Genomic DNA, 13,201 nt, shown 5'->3' with positions numbered 1-13,201 from the left:
ACTAAGTCGAAAGGAAACACTCTAACAAAAGGAATCTGCCCCTCACACTTATGTATACATCAAACTCATAAAGGAATCATATGGCAATTCAGGTTTTAAAAAATAACTGTAATGCTTAAACATGAACCTTATTACCAGGTATCCTTGTAACCAGGGTCGGATCCCCTTCCTAAGGTTCAAAGTAGGATTTTCCAAATCAAAATTCAAAATAAGAAAGTTCCTTTTAGCAGCCAAGTTCTGCTCTGATTATAACATAACGTTCTTCTCACTCCAAATGTATTTCACTTGGTCTTTGACAAAGTGTCCACCAAAACAAAAAAGTCTTTGGGCCTCATTACACGTTATGCGGTAAACCATGGTGCTATTAGCACCATGGTTGCCGCCGGTACCATACCGGTACCACCATGGAGAAAAGGGGAATTACCACCCTATTCCAAGGTTGGGGGGGCGGTAATTCCCCCTTTCTGCATGGCCCTTCCCCATTCCCATTTTTGCCCCATAGGGCACAATGGGAATGGGGAAGGGGCTAATTACAGTACCACAAATTGCGGTACCGTAATTAGCACCAAGGTCCCTTTGCAGGTCCCAACTTTAACGGCTGGCCTACACCAGCTGTTAAGGTCGGGTCCCGCAAAGGGACCTCGTAGTAAAGCGTTAAGGATTTACCAGTACCGGTGCCCTAAATGGTACCGGTAAACCCTTACCGCCTACCGTGTAATGAGGCCCTTTGTCTTAACACGTATAGTCAATATTTCAGCTTCTCCTCCTTGAAAAACAAACACTTACACACAATTTTTCTTGATCAACAACAAGGTTTAGTTAGGATGATCTTTCCAAAATCTCTTCCTTGAAAAACAAACACCTTCATAATTCTTCTTCATTAACAACAACAATGGCTTGTCAGGATAATTTTACTACAGTTCATCAAACACATTAATGGCCTTGCCACATTTATTTCCTTTACAACCTTCAACCACAATGGTGTACTTGAGTTCTTCCTAGTCCGCTAACCTACCAGGACTACCACTATTAATCCATTTCCTGGAATACTCGCCTGTCAGGATAACAACTCCTAACACTACTATAAGGTACACCCCATCCTGCTCGACCGCCTGGCTCAAGTTGGAATCTAAGGCCAGGTTCATGCCTGGTTCACCTCCTTCCTGGCCGATAGAACTCAGATTCTTTCACTTCCACAGTTTCTTTCATCTATTTTTTCACTCCTCTCTGGTGTCCCTCAAGGCTCCGCCTTGTCCCCCATTCTCTTCAATATTTACATCTGGCATCTTGTGTGTCTCGTCCTTTTCTTCGGCATCAGATGTTACTCATACGCCGACGACACTCAGATCCTGATCCGATTAGATCTTGATCAGACTGAGATGTCGTCGCGTCTGAGAGGATGTCTGACTGCCGTGGGATGCTGGTTGAGCCGCAGCTGGCTGAAGTTGAATGGGGACACAACTGAGGTGCCAGTGGTGGGATCCCCTCCTGATCCTTCACTCTGGGTCTCTTCCTTTTGGCCGGCTTCCCTGGGCCCTCTCCCAGCCCCGGCCAATAAGGTGAGGAATTTGGGGGTAATAATTTCAGCAACTCTCTTCATGGAGTCCCAGGTTGCCGCTGTGTGTAAAGCAGGGCACTACCATCTGCTTAGGAAAGTTCTCCCTCTAATCCACCCTCCTGTTGTCGCTGCAATTGTGATCAGTCGCTTAGACTACTGTAATTCCCTTTATTTATCTCAACCTAAGGGTCTTATCCAGCGGCTTCAACGGCTGTAGAACATGGCTGCTCGGGCTGCCACTGGCTCTCCTTATGGTGCCCATATATCTCTGGTCTTACATTCCCTGCACTGGTTACCGGTTGCCCAGCGCATCGTTTTAAAAACGTTATGCCTGGTTTATCGCGCTCTTCAGGCCCAAGTTGCTGAATATCTCTGCTCCAAGTTTTCTCGCTACCTCCCGAAGCTGTCTTTGCGCTCGGCAACAGCTGGTTTACTTGCCGTTCCTATGTTTCCACACTCCAGTTGTGGTGGGTGTGCTTTTTCTGTTGTTGCTCCCAGACTTTGGAATGGTTTGCCATTGCACCTGAAAAACCTGGAAAAACACCTTGCCTTCAGAAAGGCACTCAAAAACTCATCTGTATTAACTGTGTGGTTGTCGTGTACTTTCACCTCTCCTCCTTTCAGCGCCATGATGCCTTTGATTAACGTGCGCTTTACAAATATGCTTTACATAACATAACTATGTGGTGAAGCTTGCTTCAAACTTTTAGAAACGTCTTTGACTTTCAACAACATTGTGATTCACAACTTCTTCTGTGAGGATACAATATACATTAGTGCAGTTCATTCCACTGATTTATTTGCCACATGCAATGCAGGTTACGCTCCTCTCCTCCTTGATAACGTTCACCAGGAGGGTTTCTCTCCTGCCACTTTTGATTTCCTACTTTCACATTAAGTAACTGCTGACAAGGTTTCTTTGTTATATTTGCCTTTCTTTGGCTTAGGCAATGCTTGTTGTCTTGCTTAACTATTGCCTCTTCTTCACTCTGAGAATAATGGTTACAATCTTTCTGCAATATTTTTCTCTCTTTACTTTGCCATTGTTGGTTGTAGTCTTTCTGAAGTATTGCCCCCTCTTTACTTTGTCAATGGTGGTTATAGTTTTTCTTCAGTATTGCCCCTTCTTTACTTTGACAATGCAGGTTTCTGTCTTTGTTCAATATTAACATATCTTTACTTTGGCAATACTCTTTGCTTTAGCCATAATAATTATAACCTTTCTGTTCTAATCTTCTTTCAAATGGCTTATAATGCCCATATGACTTTTTTGCATTAGTTCAGTAACCAAAATATGTATTAGCAGCCAGCGGGCGACTACAGAGCATTCACTGGTCTCTCTATACGCATTTGGTCAATCCGCTGTCGCTGCACCTTCTGATTCTTCTGATGATCCCTCAATGCCTGACAGCTTTGGTCGTTTTCCCGCTGCCTGCACAGATCGGGAAAGGGGCCTTTCTTGCTCCTTGTGCACTCCGGTGCTCACCAGCCATCGGGACAAGGTACATCATAAGGAGAGCCTCTCTTCCCAAAGGGAAAGCCTGTCAAAACACTGCTTTCCACTGCACAACCTCTGTACTTCAGGTTGATTCTTATATATATTATTCCCATGTGGGTCATAACGGTTTTGACTTCTGACAAGCAGGTATGTCATTTCACCAAATTGCCAGGGGTAGCGGAAGTGACATCACACAACCCTTGACTTCTGATGCCATCACAGGAAGTGATGTACTTTGTCTCCACCGCCAAGTGCCATCACAGGAAGTGATGGCACACAACCTTTCACCCCTTGACAAAACAGGAAGTGGCATCACATAGCATTGTTCCTCAGTACACTAAGAAAAATGTGGTTACAATATCACTGTAATATGATATACATTTCATAAAAGAATGGATCACCATATGTATGTTATGATATGATATGGCATTACCTATAAACAAGTGTTTCAAGGCTTGATGAGGCAAGGGAGGGGCAACAGAGGGAGGACAGAGGCAACAATCTTACTAGGCCAAGTGACATTGACATCGTGCAAGTGCAGGGGAGGGGGGTTGGTAAAAGTGCCAGGGGAAGAGGGAGGGGGGCAGTGCTGTACATCGAATCAAAACAATAACAAGAAGTGCGGCCACCAGGTGGCAGGTGCAAGGGAAAGTGCAGACAGCAGGTGTCCGAAAGTGCAGGGAGAGAACTGTAGGGTTACAGATACAGACCCACGTGCAATGGTTGCCAGGAGGCAATGCAAGTGTGCAACTGGGTGGGCATGGACCTGGGCCGGAAATCAGAGAGAAGCCAGGTGACCAGTGCAGTATCAAATAGGAAATCAACGGGGGCGGAGAGAAAGCAGAAGCAAAGAGGAAGGTCTTCAGGTGCTTCTGGAACTGGAGATGGTTCTCCTCAAGTTTCAGAGAGGCAGGGCGGCTGTTTCATGGGGAGTCCCCAGCCGAATAGAGATCTACCACCAATTCGTTGCTTGGAGAAGCTACTGACCCTGGGGGAGTTGGAGGTGGAGGAGCGAAAAGCTCGAGTAGGAAGGTATTTACGAAGAGAGTTGGAAGTATTGAGGACCTAGGCCCTAGAATACCTTGTGGACAATACATAGGGTCTTGAACGTAATCCTGACAGCCACTGGGAGCCAATGCAGAGATTTCTGTGCTGGAGAGATATGATCCCTGTACTTGAGGCCACGGACAAGTCTCACATTCCTGTTCTGGATGAGTTGCAGAGGGTGGAGAGTTGAAGCAGGCCGATTTAAAAAGAGGCTGTTTCAGTAGTCCAACCTAGAGAGATCCAGAGCTCTAGAGACAGTGAGCTTCTGGGGAAAGGAGAGGAAAGGAAGAATACCTCTGAGGAGGTGCAGTTGTCAGTTTGACTACTTAGAGACATCAGAGATGTGAGGAGAAAAGAAGAGTGTGGAGTCGAATATGCCCGAGAGGTTCTTAGACTCACAGGTGGGAGCAGTAAGAGGACCAATGGAAGCCAGCCAGAGAGTGATAGGAAAGGAGGGAGCAGGTGTGCCGATAAGGAGAATCTCAATCCTACTGGCATTAAGGCTGAGATCATTGGCGGAACAGCGCTCCTGGATAGCAGACAGACAGTCAGAGATGAGAGAAAGAGAAGAAGTGGCAGAGGGGAGCCTGAAAAGGAGCTGAGTGTTATCTGCATAGCATTGAAAGTTTGGGCAGAGAGCAGCGATGCGGTGGGTGAGAGGTGCCAGGTATTGGTTGAACAGCCAACGAGAGAGGTTAGACCCCTGGGGAACACCACAGGTAGAGAGTGAAATAGAAGAAATGAAGGACCCAAGTTGGACCTGGTAGGGGGAGAGGAAAATGTTCAGCCAGACCAAGGCCTGATCAGTGATACCCAGGTTATCATGGAGACGCTTGAGCAGGATTGCATGGTTGACCATGTCAAAGGCAGAAGAGAGATCGAGTAGGATGAGCACAGAGGGGAGATTAGAAACAAGGTTAGAGAGCAGGTGTTCACAGATGTTCAGAATAGCAGTTTCCATACTTCTGGCTACTCTGAGCGCAGACTGATGGCCATGGAGACTACCAACAGATTCAGTGTGTAGATTAAGCTGGGAGATGGCCAGCATTTCCAAGAGTTTGCCCACGAAAGGGGTGATGGAGATCAGGCGATAGTTAGCTGGGCAGGAGGGATCAGTGGAGGGTTTCTTGAGAAGAGGGTGCACAAGAGAATGCTTCAGGGGGAAAGGGAAGGCTCCACTGCAAAGGAGTGGTTGCAGAAGTCAACCAGGGCAGGAGCAAGGGTGTCAATGTGGTCCTTAATGGTTTTGGAAGAAAAGAGAATAACCTGTTTAGACAAGAGTTTCATAGATCGGACTTGTCTAGAAACCTTGTCAGGGGAGAACAGAGGAAAGGCAGAGAAAGAGGGAGGTGAGGTGGCCACAGGGGGGCCTCAGGTAAAGGAGAGAGTAGAGGGAGAAGGAGGAGAGGAAGAGAGGGTGGACAGTATGTCCTGGGTTTTAGAGATGAAATGAGAAGCCAGGGCAATGCAGAGGGCCGGCGAGGGGGCAGCAAAGGTAGAGACTGCAGTAGGATTGGCCAGCTACTTGCAGATTTTAAAGAGTTCGTTAGATGCTGCAGAGACGCAGGCTTAGATGTGGGCTCTCTTCTTATAGTGGACAGAGAGCCGGTATTGCCTTTGGAGAAGGCGGCAGGCCAGTTTGTCAGAGGATGCACAAGAAGCTAGCCATTTTCTCTCAGCCAACCCTGCACTCGCGTTTAAGGGTGACAAGGTCAGAGTCATACCTGGAGTTGCACTTGGCTTTGGACTTTGGGCTTCAGGCGGATCCTCATGACAGGGGCAAGAACATTGAGAGTATCAGAGATAGAAAAGTGGAGCATGGAAGGGGCTCTGTCAGGATGTGAGTCAGCCAGAGGAGGAGGAGGGGGAGAGAAAGTGGTGGCGAAAGCCTCAACTGACACACACTTCATGGGTCAGATGACCAAGAAGGGAGGTGGCAGTGCTGGAGTTGGCTTGGCCTGAGGGATATAGAAGGAGAGATTGGAGGAAAGGAGATAGTGATCACTCCAGGAGAGAGGAGTGGTGAGAGGGATAGAGAGGGGGAGGTCTGAGGAGATCAGAACGTCTAGAGTGTGCCCTGCAGAGTGAGTTGGGCCAGAGGGGAGAATAGAGAGAGAGAATCGCGGAAGAGTCCTGAGGAGGGACATGAAGCATCCAGGTGGATGCTGAAGTCTCCAAGACTGTAGCATTAATATTAGTGCGTATAGGGCCATGTTACCAAATTACTGTGAATGTAAGCAGATGTCCAACACAAGCCTAGGAAGGCTCCCCCGATCCAGTGTGCTGCAGGAGCAGTGCACATACAGTTGATTTCCGTACATCAGCCCATGAGGTAAGCCCTGCTGGCTTGTCTGAGCGCACATCGCCCTACCCTGCATTCTGATTAAAAATTCATTTAAACGCTGTGCACTGTGCAAGCACCATCTCACATTGCAGCCACCGTATGATTTCATTCTGCTATGAAGTGTTGCTTCCATGGCAACCCAACTATAAACTTAAAGTTTTTGTGCACTAAAATGGCCGCCGCTTCCTCGTTTTCCCTGTACCTGCTTTCTGAAGGAAAACGCTGCTGAATTCCGATTGGGATCCCTCCCCATTTAATCCAATCAGGAGTACCAGCAGGCGAATGCCGGCCCTCCATATAAGGCCCACAATGAAGGCTCCTGACTGAGCCTGACCGTGACTGTAGACCAAAGAGGGACCACACCCGTATCCTCTGTACTTATACAGTAAGGCTATAGCTCCTATACTGACCCATCATCGCACAATCTGTCTATTATATTCAGTGAACTGTCCTAACTGCTACCTTCTGACACCTACCGTATATCCATCGCTCTTCTGACCAAAGTGAAACATATTTGCGCTATTGTCTCCAGCTACCCCGCCATTCAGCGCACATGATTCGTCTCTGATTCCTATACTCCAGCACCTCCTCAAGCACTTAAAATGCAGCCAGTTTACCTGTCCTATCCCATTGCCTCACTCCTATTACTATTACAGAGTTCAAATTTAGGTGCACCAGCCCTGCCCTAACACTGTCACAGAGTCTTTGAACTGTTTTATGTTTTATGCGGAAATGTTTCTATTTTTACATGACACTGCAACAACCCATTTGTTGCACTTCTCTGCCATAGCCTCACACACTAGTACCGTGACTGAGCTTGCGTATCACGACTAGGCTAATTCCACTCTACTCATCAACTATAACTTCTGTACTGTCTACACTTTCCATGATGCTACATGGCGCTCCTGTACCATCCCTACTAGGAGTATAGGCATAATTATGCTAAGTATCTCATTGTAACAATCATACAACTATGTAACCTTTTCCCATTTTGTATGTTGTACTGCATGCCCAGTCTCATGTACTGTATTATTTTAACTGTATTGTGTTGCCTCCCATTGGAGATTAACATTCATACAACCTCACAATCTTTGCTCTTATAATATGTTGTACTAAATGATGGCCACATGAACTGTACTGTTTAGTTGCTCTGTTTGGAGATGCACTGTAACCCGGACCCACTCTGTTTTCCAAGCCATATACTATGCACTGAGTGCCGAACTTCGAATCCGATAATGTATGTTCAGTTAAGATAGTTGCCTCACATACCAAGCCATTAGAGCATACATTGTAAGCATACCCTCGATTGTGTACAATACGCACTACTACTCCCTTGTATTACTCACTATGGGGGTCATTCCGAGTTTGGAGGTAGCCATGGTGCTATTAGCTCCATGGCTGCTACCAAGTCCAGGTCCGGTGTCTCTGAATGGGGATTTACCGGGTCATTCCAACCTTGGAGGACCGAGTAAATCCCCATTCAGAAAACCATTCCCCATTCTCATTTGAGCCCCCATAGGGCTCAATGGGAATGGGGAAGGAGCTAATAACGGGCCTGCAAATTGCGGGCCCGTTATTACCTCCAAGGTCAGACCAGCCGTTCCTGGTGGGACCCGCTAAGGGACCTTGGAATGTGGCGGTAGGGGGTTAATGGCACCGTCATCCTTACCGGTGCCGTTAACCCCCTACCGCCATACTCGGAATGAGGCCCTATATCTTGGAGCCCTGTATTACATGCTTCATCATTGTTCCCACTTTGTACACACAGCCTTGAACCTGCATTATGCAGACCTTCCTCTTATCCTGCAGGGATTGACTAGTCACTTGATCTGTGTCATCTACGCAGCCACACACTCTTGCTGAGCTATATTAGACTAGAGTAGCCACTATATGTATCAATAATTATCTATAGGAGTATCTAGAATCAACCATGACCCGTTTAGCACATAATGGGTCAAACACCCTAGGGAAAACCCTGTATATGTCGAGGTCGCCTCCTCCTTCCCACTCGATACAATCCACCAAGTTCTTTCCCACCTTGCAACAGTTCAAGAATGTAACCACATTCTCACCAGAAAGCATTTATAACAACAAACCTCCACTCACCCCTTCCCAATGGATAAATAAATGTGCCACTCAGCCCACGCCTAACATACCCTGCCCATCTATCATAAGTAATGCCAGATTAAGATCAAGAGGTATGTTAACTTTAGCATGGATACACTTCCCCATAAGAAGAATCATCACAAAAATTCCCAACAGACCCACAAGCAGCCCACTAAACCAAGGACTCATAAAAACAACACAAGACCACGCAACATCTGCTCTACCTCTAATGCAAATAGTACCCACCGGATAATAATGGGCGGGCACACTACAATCGAACCCCTGCCACTTTCCCCACTAAGACTAAATTGTTCACACCCAAATCAGAGTTACCACTTATCAAGGGTGCTCTCATTAACGTGAGATCCATCACAGCACATGCGCTTGACATTGCTTGACATTGCTGATCTCATCCTAACCAACAAACAGGACATACTAGCCGTCTCTGAAACATGGCTGCAATACCAGATGTTTACATGATCTTAAGAACAGAGAGAATGCGAGAGGAGAAGGAGTAGAACTTATCGCTAAAAAACTATTGGGGGTAAGAAAAATACTCAACGACTAATCATTCACCTCTGTGGAACTCCTCTCTCTGAAACTACCCCTCACAGCTAACTCAACCCGGACTATACATCTACTATACAGACCCCCTGGTCCAGTATCTTCCCTGGATGAAGAAATCACACCACTCCTTACCTATAATTTCAAACCAGGCTCTAAAATCATCTCACTTGGAGACCTCAATCTAGGACTGAATGAAACTAAAGATAATAACGCCTTAGCTAATACGATAAGTGAACAAGGTTTCCTAAACCGTATCACTAAGCCAACCCACAACACTGGATTTTCCATTTCAACTGTAACACTGAGATCCTGACTAACACTCCTTGTGCTTGGTCCGATCACCAGTGATCACTTTCACCATACAGAACCACTTCACTTTAAACCCCGGGCACGTTATTGCTCCTCCAGCCCTCACGAGAAATAAATAAAATATCACAGCAGAAAGGATATCACCCCAATCAACCCCACTATCAGCCCTCCCAACCTTGACACCCTAACTATTACAGCTATGGTAGAATTATACAATCAGACTTTGTCCCAGGCCGTAGACAAGGTGGACACACTAAAAATGCATAAAGCTAAACAGGCGGCTCTTCTAAATAACTGGTTCACTACAACTCTAAAAAAGCTATGTAAGATTAAGAGAACAGTGGAATCAACATGGAAATAATATCCCTCATCCCTCAACAAAGACAAATTTGTGATAGCCTTCAAGAACTACAAAAACTCCATCCACCAAACTGAAAGTGACACTTATAATGCAAGAGTCAGTGATACCAAATCAGGTACCAAAGAATTATTTACAATCCTGGGAGAATAAGAAACTCCATTGATCCCACAAGGAACACTGCTTAAAAGACACCGCTTGATGCACTAATATTCATTGGTCTTGGGAGGATAGCTCAGAGGCAACGCATTTGCCTTTGAAGCAAGACGACACGGAGCACAACAGGTTCGATCCCCGGGTCCGCGCTTAGAAACCTGTGGGTATTAAGCGCGTTATAAATAACCCATCATATCATAGATAGAAAAAATCTTGCTCCTTCAAACCAAAATTGACACCAAAAAATGTAGCCTCTCATCTGACCCCTCATGTTTCAAGCACCTGGACTCTACCTTGAACAAGCCCCCTTCATTTCAGTTTGCCCCAGTCTCGGTAACTGAAGTGACAAAAATGATTGAAGGCCTCAAAACATCTAGATGCCAGGGAGACATATGTCCTGCCACACTTATCAAAGATGTTGTCGCAGAGCTCCCTCCTTTCATCACCACATTTATAAACGCCTCATTTGAAACTGGCACAGTCCTCATTAATCTCAAGGATGCATGGGTTCGACAATCCTTAATAAACCAAAGCTAGACCCAAACACATCTGGTAACTACCGTCCCATAACTACGGTACCCTTCCTATTGAAGCATTTCGGATAAAGCAGCATATCTGAAAATCCAAAATTATCTCGAATCTAATAATCTACTAGGCCTAAGCCAGTCAGGTTTTAGACCAGGTCACGGCACAGAAACAGCACTCATCAACCTTAAAACACAAATGGATGATTTAAAGGATAAATGCAACTTAGCCCTCCTTCTCCTACTAGATTTATCTGCTGCCTTTGACCTGGTCAGACACAATATCCTGTGTAAACATTTGACCTCAGCGGCACACTGCTCCGCTAAAGCCACATCTTAGATCAAATCCTTCCTCCCTAATAGAACAATGAGAGTATTCGCCCCAACGGCTATGGCCGACCCGTCGCCTGTTCTTTGTGGAGTTCCCCAAGGTTCCTGTGTTTCACCTACTTTGTATAATATTTTTACAAAGCCACTATTTGACTTCCTTGACAGTTTGGGTGTCACCTACAATAACTATGCAGATGACACCCAAATACTCATACCCCTCTCAGGTTGCTATGATACTGACTCTAAGCTCTTGAGCGAAATATACCAGATTATTCAGGCCTGGATGGCCACTCATGGCATTTGTCTTAATGAATGATCTGATCTCAAAATCACCTTATGCAAACTGACATAGCACTTCAAATCTTTTCATATTGATAACAGTAATATCAAAGTTGCTAAAGAAGTCAAAACTCTTGGTATCTACTTGGACTCAACAGTCTCGCTAACCAAGCAAATCAATGCTATAGCTTCCTCAGTCACATATACCGCTAAACTTCATCACCGCTTGCAGGCCTTTTCTCTCCCCGGTTAGCTGTATCACACTGGCCAGAGCCTTGATACTATCAAGAGTGGATCACGGCAATGCCCTATACATTGGCACGAGCCACTCTGCTCTTAACAAATTACAAGTACTACAAAATAACGCTTTAAGAGCAGCGCTCCACATGTTAAAGCCAACCACATTACTCTCACTAGACAACTGGTCCATTGGCTCTCAGTCAAGAACAGAATAGCCTTCAAAACACTATCCTTAACCAACAAGTGTCTGGCAAACAAAGCCCCTAAATACTTAAATTGTAAGGTCACCAGGACCCAATCAAACAGACCCATCAGAGCTAGAAAAAACAGGGGGTAAGAGTTTCCCAGTCCTAGCATCCAAACTTTGCAATTCGCTGCCACCCAACATTAAAAATGAGACTGCCTACTGGCCCTTCTGAAAAAAAACTATAATCCTGGCTATTCTCAGAGGAATAATAAAGATCCAAGTACCAGATTACGGACCTTTTAAAACACCATGCCCGGCACCAATACTATATCCCCACCATTACAGCTTACTCCTTTGCACTGAACTTTAATCTGCCTCTGTTAACTGCTGTATCTACTTTGTCAACTGAATGTACATCACCTGTAACTTGTAAATTTAAATATTACTATTGTAAATATTATTACTGTATGGAACTTGGAAATGTATATATTACTACTATTACTGTATGCACCATGTTAATATAAAATGAAACTACCAGTACACCAATTCTAAACTGTAAAATGTGTGCCCAGATACCTTTGGGTTAGGAGCGCCATATAAATAAATAAATACATAAATAAATAAGTAAATAAATAAGAACTTGGACAATTGAACATCACTCAGGCAAAACTGTAAACAGACAGAGAATCTCGAAGAGGCCTACATCCTAAAGCACAGACATCCAGTGCCTGCTAAGTGTCTGGCCACAGACTGGAAACAGCAACTGACTGGCACAATTCCAACCAGAAAAACGATGGTGTGGAGGGTTGCCCATAGCTGTGCCAGTCGTTATGAATGATTTGAATCCTTCCAGCTATCACCTTTCTGTTTTGCTTATCTGGTAAAGAACCCACCGTTTTCTTTTGTTAGATGGGAGATAGAGGGGAAGGAAGTGATGCAGGTCACAGTAATTGCAGGTTTTTTAAATTTTAAAATGTAAGTAACAGCAGCAACAGGTCCATGACATCACCCCTAAAAAAGGTAGATTTTATTATTTTCTTTGGTCCTTTATAGCTTGCTTAATGCCAGCCTGCTCCAGCTTCTAAGCACTGAAACAAGAACTGAGCCCACGTTGCACTGCATCCTCTTGTTCCCAAAGCAAGTGTGTTACCGGGAGCAGGTTTAAGTGGATCTATGTGACCTGGCCTAAGCCTGCCCACCTGGTGCCTTCCTGGTTGCTGCTCTTTTTCAGCACTTAGCAAGCCCCGCCCACCTGGTGCCTTCCTGCTTGCTGCTCTTTTCCCTACTTAAGGAGTCCTCCAGCCTCTTTTTCTTTGCAGCTGGGGAGCAGGTGTAAGTGGATCTAGGTGACCTGGCCTAAGCCCCGCCCACCTGGTGCCTTCCTGGTTGCCGCTCTTTTTCACCACTTGGCAAGCCCCGCCCACCTTGTGCCTTCCTGTTTGCCGCTCTTTTCCCTACTTGAGGAGTTCTCCAGCCTCTTTTCCTCTGCAGCTGGGGAGCAGGTGTAAGTGGATCTAGCTCACCTGGCCTAAGCCCCGCCCACCTGGTGGCTTCCTGCTTGCTGCTCTTTTCCCTGTGCTGGATTTTACTTTTATGGACTACATTGATTCACGGTGCATCACCCTTTCTCAACTCTCATGCTGGATTTCCTTGCATCTTGTACTCATGGTGGCCCTGAATCATGCTGTTCCCATCTTC

General features: G+C 45.7%; 1 protein-coding gene across 1 annotated transcript in view; it reads right to left on the bottom strand.

The window, feature by feature from the left end:
* The window catches only part of TMPRSS7 (transmembrane serine protease 7), a 731,423-nt gene that overhangs the window by 648,878 nt on the left and 69,344 nt on the right, over window positions 1-13,201 (bottom strand). The gene's annotated exons all lie outside the window — the stretch shown is intronic.

Source organism: Ambystoma mexicanum, chromosome 7p (genome assembly GCF_040938575.1).
Source record: "Ambystoma mexicanum isolate Mex_15411 chromosome 7p, UKY_AmexF1_1, whole genome shotgun sequence".
NCBI classification, from domain to species: Eukaryota; Metazoa; Chordata; class Amphibia; order Caudata; family Ambystomatidae; genus Ambystoma; species Ambystoma mexicanum.
The sequence above is the reverse complement of the archived record's forward strand: the minus strand, read 5'-3'. Positions and strand labels throughout refer to the sequence as shown.